The sequence below is a fragment of the Archocentrus centrarchus genome, chromosome 3 (genome assembly GCF_007364275.1).
Source record: "Archocentrus centrarchus isolate MPI-CPG fArcCen1 chromosome 3, fArcCen1, whole genome shotgun sequence".
Taxonomy (NCBI): Eukaryota; Metazoa; Chordata; class Actinopteri; order Cichliformes; family Cichlidae; genus Archocentrus; species Archocentrus centrarchus.
The window spans coordinates 2,450,965-2,460,855 of NC_044348.1; the positions used below are offsets into that span (position 1 = coordinate 2,450,965).

At 42.0% G+C, this 9,891-nt stretch overlaps 1 non-coding gene across 1 annotated transcript; it reads left to right on the forward strand.

The window, feature by feature from the left end:
• Window positions 1–4,629: 4,629 nt before the first annotated feature.
• On the forward strand, window positions 4,630–4,701 carry trnaq-cug (transfer RNA glutamine (anticodon CUG)). Its single transcript has one exon. It is a non-coding gene; the product is annotated as a tRNA-Gln (tRNA).
• The last annotated feature ends 5,190 nt before the right edge of the window (window positions 4,702–9,891 follow it).

Consider the following 9,891-nt stretch of genomic DNA (forward strand, 5'->3'; position numbering starts at 1 on the left):
TTTTTTTTCTTTTTTTTCCTGAGAGATGTTCTGGTGTTATTTATATGTTACTGGAAAAAGAGGTGTATGTTTCTGCGTGCACTCAAAGTGAATGGATGACCTTTGCTAAGCAAGCTAGCTAGCTAAATTTAAGAAATTTTAAGACTGTTGCTCCTGTTATTTCATTCTTTTCTCCCACATCTTTGGGTTTTTAACAGTTCACAGGGGAACACAGCTTAATATGTCACATCTGAGACCTTGTAATGCACAGAATCTATTAAATGAAGAATAATCCACTAATTGAGGATTTGAGTAGCAATTAGTTGGATCCACTCTTTCTTATTCCATGTACTACTAAAACAAGACAATCTGTAATACTACCTACCACACTGTAATATTATCCAATATCTAGTTTACATTTTTTTGTTGTTTAATAGTCAAGATTTGTTAAATATTATAGATGGTATAACAAATATCTGTTGAAACAAAATGTAAAAAGGAAGTGACAGCAACCGCATGGTTCTTATGGGCCATGATGTGAGGTGGTGGTTTGCTAACAAGGCAACTGAAGTTGCCTTCAACCCGGATGTGAACCACCCGTCGGTCCATTTACCCTGTTGAAACTCTGTGAGGCATGATGACGACTGGGGCAGTCAGGGTCTTTGGTTATAACAGTTGGGAGTAATGTGGTCTGACTGACTTCCACACAGCAGACCCCCGGGCCTCAGTCGGAGTCCTGGAGCAGTCAAAGTCCTGCATCTCAAAGTCACATCCAGCCATTTGGAACCACTGGCCTGTGCTGGGTCTTATTCTCAGTGTGACTGATAATTCATCCCATCATTGCATTATGGGGAATCTAATAGGCTCTAGGTGAGCTGACCTCTGCTCCAGCAGCTCTTTAACTCCCCTTTTCTGCTTGTCAGTTCACCAAACCATCACTCTACAATCCCTTTCACCATCTCCTTTCTTCTTCATGCTTCCTCTCTCCTCAGGTTTAGCAGCCATGTTGAGCGCTAAGCTGTTTCAACTTGATGTGAAAAAAATGGTACAATTTATCCAGATCATTTGGCTTCCAATGATAAACTCATGACCAGGATGTGGGGTTAAGCCAGTCCATCAGAAAGAATACGGAGACGAGGTAACTCCTTATTTTCTTAAAGCTTTTAGAAACTTTATGGGAGACTGCTGGAGTTTTGTTCTGATTCCCCCGAATCTTCACCATTTCTATTCATCTCCTATTCCAAGTTGTTCAAAGCGGCATTGAGGTATAACTCAGAGTACTTTGTATATTATCTTTAGCTGAAGAGTCTTCCTAGAGACCAATTGTAAGTCTTACACTCTTGTACAATAGTGGAATGAAGAAGGCAGGGGGAAGGGTCACCTATTGCAGAGTGACCTCTGCTCTGCGGTCCCAAACGATAAGACGCTTGAGGTCAAGAAGAGCACAATAGCCTGAGAGAGAGTCCACTCCAGAGACAAGAAAATGCAGAAGAGGAATGTGAAACTTTCACTTGCCTTCAGAAAATCTGTTGAGATAAGCTTCAAGAAGAGACGCCATCCTTTCAAAAATATGAGATGGGTCAAGGATGCACCTCATCTTCATGTTTAGGGAGCATAGAAGACATAAAAACAGAGAGTGACCTATTGTTTGCCCTGCCACACACAGACACAGATTATAGCTTCAGTTGTTCTACTTTGTTTTCATGAGGCAGAGTGTGATTCCAGCGATTATCCACGGCCATGGTGTTCTTGAAAAATTTCCCACTGTCTTGTCTTTAAGTCCACAGTTTGATGGATTTTTACAGACTGTTTTACCACAGGGTTGGTACAGTGGGACACGGCAAGAATAACTGATCAAGGGAGAAGCAAATCTCAGTGTCACAGTCTGGGAATCCAGCTGTGTTAGCTTTACGACGTGTGTCCAACCGGTGCAGCCCAGCCTGATCTCCAATTATATCCAAGATCCCAGCACATGGATGGGAAATTATAGCTACCATTTGTTGTTAGAAGCAGATGCATAGTTTTATACTCATGCAACTCCTTGAAGTAAAGAGGCAGTGATAATTCACGGAATCCGAGAAACTGAATTTTCTGCATGTTTGATGAAAAGAAGAAACGACATTATTTGTAAATAGTGACGAGACATTTGCAGCTTGTGAGTGATGGCCTGTGAAAAGAGGCTGGGATAAAACAACAGACTTGCAATCACAATATAATGAAAGATTTACAGAATAATGACACATATGTTCCAATTTTACACCATTCATTGAACTGGGATAATAATTCAGGGATTAAAGATGACAGGCTATGATAGGCCGTCTCCTGAGTCCAAGGATCATGGTTCCATTCACATGCAAAGAGACTACATGCGCGCACACACACACACACACACACATGCACACACACACGCACACACACGCACACACACACACACACACACACACACACACACACACACACACACACACACACACACACACACACACACACACACACATTTTTAATGACCAGACAGCACAAAATGTTCATAGTAATAAGCTGATTTCTTCCAAAAATGTCACAAGCTAGCAATAACAATGGCACCAATGGTGTGCAAAAAACTAATTAATAAATGCACTATCAATTCATTCACTGTTGCACCATCAGACAATGAGAGCAGAGTGAAGAGAGCAAGAGACAGTTGCAAAGGCCAGTTGAGAAACTCTATTCAGCCCTTCGTATGGCCTCCATACTCACAGAGGAGATGACAAAGAGCACCAGTTAATTAGCAAGAAGTAGCATCTCAAGGACTGAAGGAAAAAAAAAACTCCATTCACTTTCTCTGCTCACCTCTCAGTTATGAGGGAGACTGAAGAGTTTTGGGAGGGGGATAGTGAGAGGAGAGCAGGCTAAGCTCAGACTGAGAGCTGGGCTGCTGGCATGGCGCTGCCTTGCTTGATTTAATCTGGACAGTCATTCCTTTAATTTGCAAGGTCATTGTATCTAATGTGGGGGGGACTTCTATTGAGGCTGGTAAATAAGCGAAAGGCTTGGAGTGCAAGTCAACGATGTCCCCCTTCTGTCTGCTGGGTGAGACGCGGCTGTGGAGGAGGAAGGAGGATGAGAGGAGAAGAATAAAGCAGAGAGTGGGGATTTGGACATTTGGAGGATGAAGTTTTAATTAAGGCAATTCTCCCTCTCTAAGCAGACTAATTTAGCCATACTTCCTCACAAGTGTATGAGACGACTGAAACAAGTAGCAAAGGAGAGGGCTGAAGGGCAGCCAATATTAGATCTATTGTAAAAGGAGATTTTGAAGGGCCTGAATGTGTCATTCAAAAAGAAAATAACTGAGGGGAGGGAGGGCGGGGGGGGGGGGGGGGGGGGGGGGGGGGGGGGTAGCCAAATAGTTGGTGTACTTTCAAAAAAAGAGAAATGAATAAAATCTTAACTCACTATTTGGAAATATTACTCTTTGATCACAAAGTTTGGTTTTAAAATTTAAAAAACAGGAAAATTCTATTTTTTTTTTTTGTGGTGGTGAAAGTGTAGATTAGGAAACAATCTAAGGACCCAGGGAATTAACATTTGCCATCGCACCAGGAACAGAAGGGTAACAGCTTGCAAATAAATCTTGGATTGAGGGAACCTGGTTGGATTAAATGTTGTTTTTGTTTGACTTGTTTAAATGGAGGCCTGATCAGAGCAAAGAACTCCCCAAGGCCCACAGGCTGAGGTGCAAACAAAGGTAGGCCTGCCTCTGAGGACTCAGGAATATGCAAAGTTCTGCACCTCCACACTGAGGCTGAATTTGAATGGCTTAAACCAGGCTGCACCATAAGGAGGCAACAATCAGCTCCCCGAGCCACTGGGCTTTACATATAAAGGTTATAAAATGTAAATGTATGACAGTGACTGGGATGTCAGGGGCTTAAGGATGGAAATGCAAGTTTGTATAAAGTGTCTGTTTAAACTGGATGACCAATTAAGAATCAAACAAATAAAATTAATAACTGTAAATTTCCCCGTGCATGTAACCTGGGCGTGAGAGGGGAGTTCAGAAAACAACTAGAGTTGAGTTCATTGCCACTGATAGACTGTCAATCAAACTAGTGTGTGGAAAGCCTTAACGCCCAGGTCTTTGAGGATGCAACGACTCTGTTCATCTTCAGCGCACCACACACTACTGAGAGATGACGACAGGGGATTTGAGCAGCTGTTAAAATATCCATTTGGCCTTTTTGTCTGTTTTGCTTGTTTTCCATTTTATACCCCATCCCCTAGGATTTCCTTCAGCACCAGTGAAGTAACAGTGAATCATCATCATCAATATTCTTCTTGGGGAAAAAATGCAGTTAGTAATATGAACAGTAGAATGTTTCATGAGTTATTATTTAGATAAAATCTTTAAGAGCTAATAAAAAAAGGCATATAAAAGAATTGCTGATGGTTTTGAAATTACATTCTGCCAAATGCAATGTTTCTGCTGCTCTCTACGTTGACTGTTTGTGTTCAAGTAAAGCCTGTTCAAATGCAACTGGTCAATAGGACTGTGACTAAAAATGGAAGTCTGAAAACATCAAGTACCAAATATCTTGTCCTTTGCATTTAGAATCTGCATGATTCTGATTAGATGATTATATGAAGATATACATTTAGAGCAAATCATGTGGTTCCATGGTGTAATGGTTAGCACTCTGGACTCTGAATCCAGCAATCTGAGTTCAAATCTCAGTGGAACCTGAAACATTTCTTCAACATCCCTGACGGGATCTTCCTAAGAGAACAACACATTTAGGAAACCCTCTTTTAAGTTCTGAAATCAGTGAGTTTAAGAAGGAAAAAGGAGGACTCAAGCTCGTTGAATAAACTGGACTGACTTTCCGCAAAATTTGTATCAAATCCGTAACATTTCTAACCCCAAGTATTATTCCTTCTGTTTGGAGCAAATCTGAAAGCAGTCTAACACTTTTAAAGAGGCACAGGAAAAAATGGATGGGCTAACACAATGATAGCCATTAATATAGCACATGGTAGAAATTAAGAAGCAAACAACAATGACCAAGAATTTCCCTTACCATAACCAGTATTAAACACTTCAGGAAATTGTTTTTTTTGTTTGTTTGTTTACTTAACAACTTAGTAATGTATTTAGTAACTTCCCACCTGCCAGTGAGGATGAATTAGCCAGCTATTCCTGTTGTGTCAGTAAATGTCAGTCTGCCACTTCCTGCAGCCAGGAACCTGCTGACAGGCACCACAACAGTGCTAACTAGGGCCTTTAGAGGTGCAGGCTAATGGTTAGCTTGCCAAGACAACCTCAGCATTTCAGCATCTGTCTCTTTCACATGTCAACAGGAAGGAAGATGACTGACAGGGTGGCACTTCTGTTTCCTGGTAATGGCAAACCAAGCTGCCCAACACTAGAACTGCCTATCAGTTGCAATTATTTCATGTTATATGTGATCTAAAGCCAGTTATGAATATATAAACTGGATGCTAACAGAGTGACACTAAGCACAGCTATCAAAGGCCTAATTTGATATTATCTATACACAAGTCAAAGTTTAAAAACATACTGGTTTTTGATATGTTTGATAAGTCATGAATACCCAAACAGCAGCATTGTGCTTGCAGTCGTCAGTATGGAAATGATGACTTTCCAAACGGCTGTGACTCTTTGTGAGTTCTGAACATTTGTAAGCATGAGAAGGTCGGGAGAAAAGACTCTTTTTGGAGAAGTGTGGAAACTTTTTGGAGGGAGGACGGTTTCAGGGGTTGTGCTCAAATCGCCGGAAAATTCAAAGTGGGAGAGTGGAGGGGGTGGATCTGCCAGAACAGAAGGGTGGAGGAGAGGTGGAGGGAGGGGTGATGTATGGATGCGTAAGAGTAAGAGTTTATTCACTGGCGTCTGAGGGAGCCTTTCAGAGCCACTGAGTGAGTGTCTATAGTGGAGCAATCAACCATAGGACTAGAAGGCTTTATCTCTAAAATACAACCCCACCTCCACCACCCCACTCCACCCTTCAAACACACACACATACACACACAGTCTTTCTGGTACCTGTGAGAGTCTCTCATGTGCGGCTAAGGGTGCCATTGAGGGAGACAGCAGGGAGAATGGCCCATGAGCAACAAACAATTCAGAGGAGTCTATCATTCTGTGTGGTGTTGTCTTAGGGCCTGAATAGAACCACTGTGACCCCACCACCTCCACCACCACCTCCTCCTCTCTTCTATATCAACCCCTCCTATCTGCTGCCAACCGCTCCACCACTACCATCTCCAACTCTCACAAACAGCCGCCATCTCTTCAGGCATAGGTTGACATTTTAATGCTACTGTAGTAGCACACATTTTCAGCATGTCCCTATTTTATCAAAAATGGGTCTATTATGAACATGCTATAGCATGGAAACATTTAAGGTCTGTATGTGCTATAGTGTTTTACAGTCATGCAAAGCTGAGAAGAATGACTCAATGCAGAAACATTCACTCGGCCTCTGTTTCATCTGGCTCTACAAAGTGTACCATAGTTTACTAATGTAACTTTCATTGCTCTCAGAGTTCAGGTTTGCATGTGGTTCCTTCATAAACTTGGGAGACCTGCACCCTCTCTACTTTTAAATTAGGCTTAAAGCTTCTTTTTTTTTTCTAGGTTAAGCTCATAATATGGGCTTGGCGTTGTAGACACTGAACCATTCCTGATGATGACAGTGGTCTGGAGGCTATCTGCTTTAGCTTTTTTTTTTTTCTCTTTCTTTTTTTTTAATTGACTGATTTAATAATGTAGTCATATAAATTAATCCATGTTTGTTGGCAGGCTCAAGGCAGTCTTTTTTTCTTTTCTTTATTTTTTTTAAATTAGACTTATGTTTCATGATCAGACAAATGGTAGAGCAAACTATATAGCAGTTTGTGAACTTAAACTTTGGACATGTTTAGATAAAATAATGAAGTGTCAAACATGACTCAGAAAATACCGATAAAGTAGTTGGACAACTGCAGTTGGACATTCTTCTGAATATTTCATATTAGAAACTTAAACACCAGAAACTGAACACTTGATAATTACACACATTTACTCTAATAAATATAAAACAAGAATAAAATTACATTAAATATATCAGAAAACTGTCTATAAAGTATTACTATTTTTTATACTTAGAAATTCATCCATCCATTTTTCTGTTTTCCAAAATATGTATAATGCTGTACTTTGAGGCAAAGCAGACCTGCATGTTTACATTTTGTTTAATCAGCTAGAGCAACCCCATAGTTTGCCTGAGCATCCCAAGAAAGTAAATACAATCACACTTGTCAAGACATTTTATTTGACTTTATATTCCGTGATGCAATGAGCAGCTCTTGTGTTTTTCACATTCCATTAATTTATAATACTGTGGCCTGTCACTAAATTAGTATCTTCTCTCTCATGTTTATCCTGTGACCTACCTTTATGCAGACCAGTGATTCTCAAATCCAGGCCTCGAGGGCCAGTGTCCTGCAGGTTTTAGATGTGTCCCTGATCCAACACACCTGAATCAAATATAGAAGTCATCATTCAGGTGTGTTGGATAAGGGACACATCTAAAACCTGCAGGACACTGGCCCTCGAGGCCTGGATTTGAGAATCACTGATGTAGACATTTGTAACTTCGTGAGGTACGTGTTTCAGATATGGTCTTACTCACCTGATTAATAGGTCTATAATTCAATATGTGAAGTGCCTTGGCTTTTTCTGATTTGGTGTTATATAATTAAATTGAATTAAAGTGCATACAATCAAAGTGTGACTTTGAAAACTTGGTCAATTTGAAATTTGATTTGGTTGCAATTGGGAGCACGGGTGCTCCCACTAATCAAAAGGTAAATTTGCATTGTCTCCCTTTTTTAACCATCCATCCATCCATCCATCCATCCATCCATTTTCTTCTGCTTATCTGAGGCTGGGTTGTGGGAGCAGCAGCCTAAACAGAGAAACCCAGACCTCCCACTCCCCAGCCAACTCTTCCAACTTATCTGGAGGAACACCAAGGTGTTCCCAGGCCGCCTAGCAGTAGGACATTCCTGGAACACCTCACCCAGTGCCCAGGAGGTATCTTAGTCAGATGCCCAAACCATCTCAACTAGCTTCTTTCGACATGGCAGAGTAGGGGCTCTACTCTGAGCCCCTCTTGAATAGCTGCAGTCTTCAGCCTATCTCTAAGAGAGAAAGCTCATGTCTGTCACTTGTATCTGTGATCTCATTCTTTTGGTCACCACCCAAAGCTCGTGACCATAGGTGAGGATAGGGATGTAGGTCAACTGATAAATTGACAGCTTAGCTTTTACACTCAACTCTCTCTTCACCAAAATGGACCGGTGCAGCGTCTGCATCACTGCAGCCACGGCCCATATCCCTCTGTCAATCTCTCCCCTCACTCATGAACAAGACCTCAACATACTTAAACTCCTCCATTTGGGGCACCAGTTCAACCCTGACAGGGAGTGGGCACTCCACCCTTTTCTGGCTGAGGACTGTAACCTCAGATTTAGAGGTGCTAATTCTCATACCTGCCACTTACACACACTTATACACACTACACACTTGACTGCAAACCGCTCTAGTGGGTGCCGGAGGCCACCACCTGATGAAGCCAACAGGACCACATCATCTGCAAAAAGCAGACATAAGATCCTGTGGTCACCAAGGCAGAACCCATCAGCTGTCTTCAAAGTCCCACAGGCTAACCAAACCTGATAGAAATCCTTCTTCAGCTTGATGGCTCCCTTCACTTCCAGTGTCCACCAGCTGGTTTAGGGATTACCACGATGACAGACACCAACCACCTTGTAGCTGCAACAATGGATGTAGAGAACATGGTCCATTTGGACTCAATTTTCTTAGCCTACCTATGAATGCTGTTGAAGTTCTGCCGGAGGTGGGAATTGAAGATCTCGTGGAGTGGGGCCTCTGCCAGGTGTACCCAATGCACCCGCACTATACGTTTAGGTGCGCTAGGTCTGTCCAGTATCCTCCCCCGCCATTTGATCCAACTCACCTAGGTGGTGATCAGCTGACAGATCAGCTGACAGCTCAGCTCCTTTCTTCATCCAAGTGTCCAAAACATACACCGACAGATCTGATGATACAATTACAAAATTGTTCATCAACCTATGACCTACGGTGTCGTAGTGCCACATGCACTTATGGATATCCTTATGTGCCAACATGGAGCTCGTTATGGACAAACTGTGGTTTGCAGAGAAGTCCAATAACAGAACACCACCTGGGTTCAGATCAGGTAGCCTGTTCTTCCCAATTGTAACCCTCCAGGTCTCACTGTTGTTACCCAGGTGAGCACTAAAGTCTCCCAGTAACACAATGGAGTCACCAGATGGAGCACACTCAAGCACAAATATCCCACCCAGCAACTCTAAGAAGTTTGGGTACTCGGCGCTGTCATGGTCCTGGGCCATGTGCCATGCGTTGTGTGTTTTGTTCTTTTAGGTTCTGTTTTGATTGAGTTTCTGTTATGTTCCTAGTTTGTTTTGGTTTGATTATCCATCATAGTTTCCTGTCCTGTTATTAGTTATTGTTATTTCTATATTGATTTAGTTCCCTTTGTTCCTGTGTCCCCTGCATCTCTGTGTTCTAGTGTCTGTCCTGTCCCTCTGTCCCTCTGTGTTTCTCTGGTCTCATGTGTTTTTGTTGTGTTGTTTATTTCCTGTGTGGTGTGTGAAGTCTGCATTTCTGTCTCCATCTAGTTGTTTCCTGTTTTATTTTGATAGTTCCTTGTTCCATGTGCTTTGTGTTTAGTTTTGCTTCCCCTTGTCTTTGTCTTTATAATTACGTTCAGCTGTGCCCCTCACCTGTTGCCTGATTACCTAGTGTGTGTATTTAAGTCCTCAGACTGTGTCTTTTCCTTGTCGCGTCATCATCGATGTATC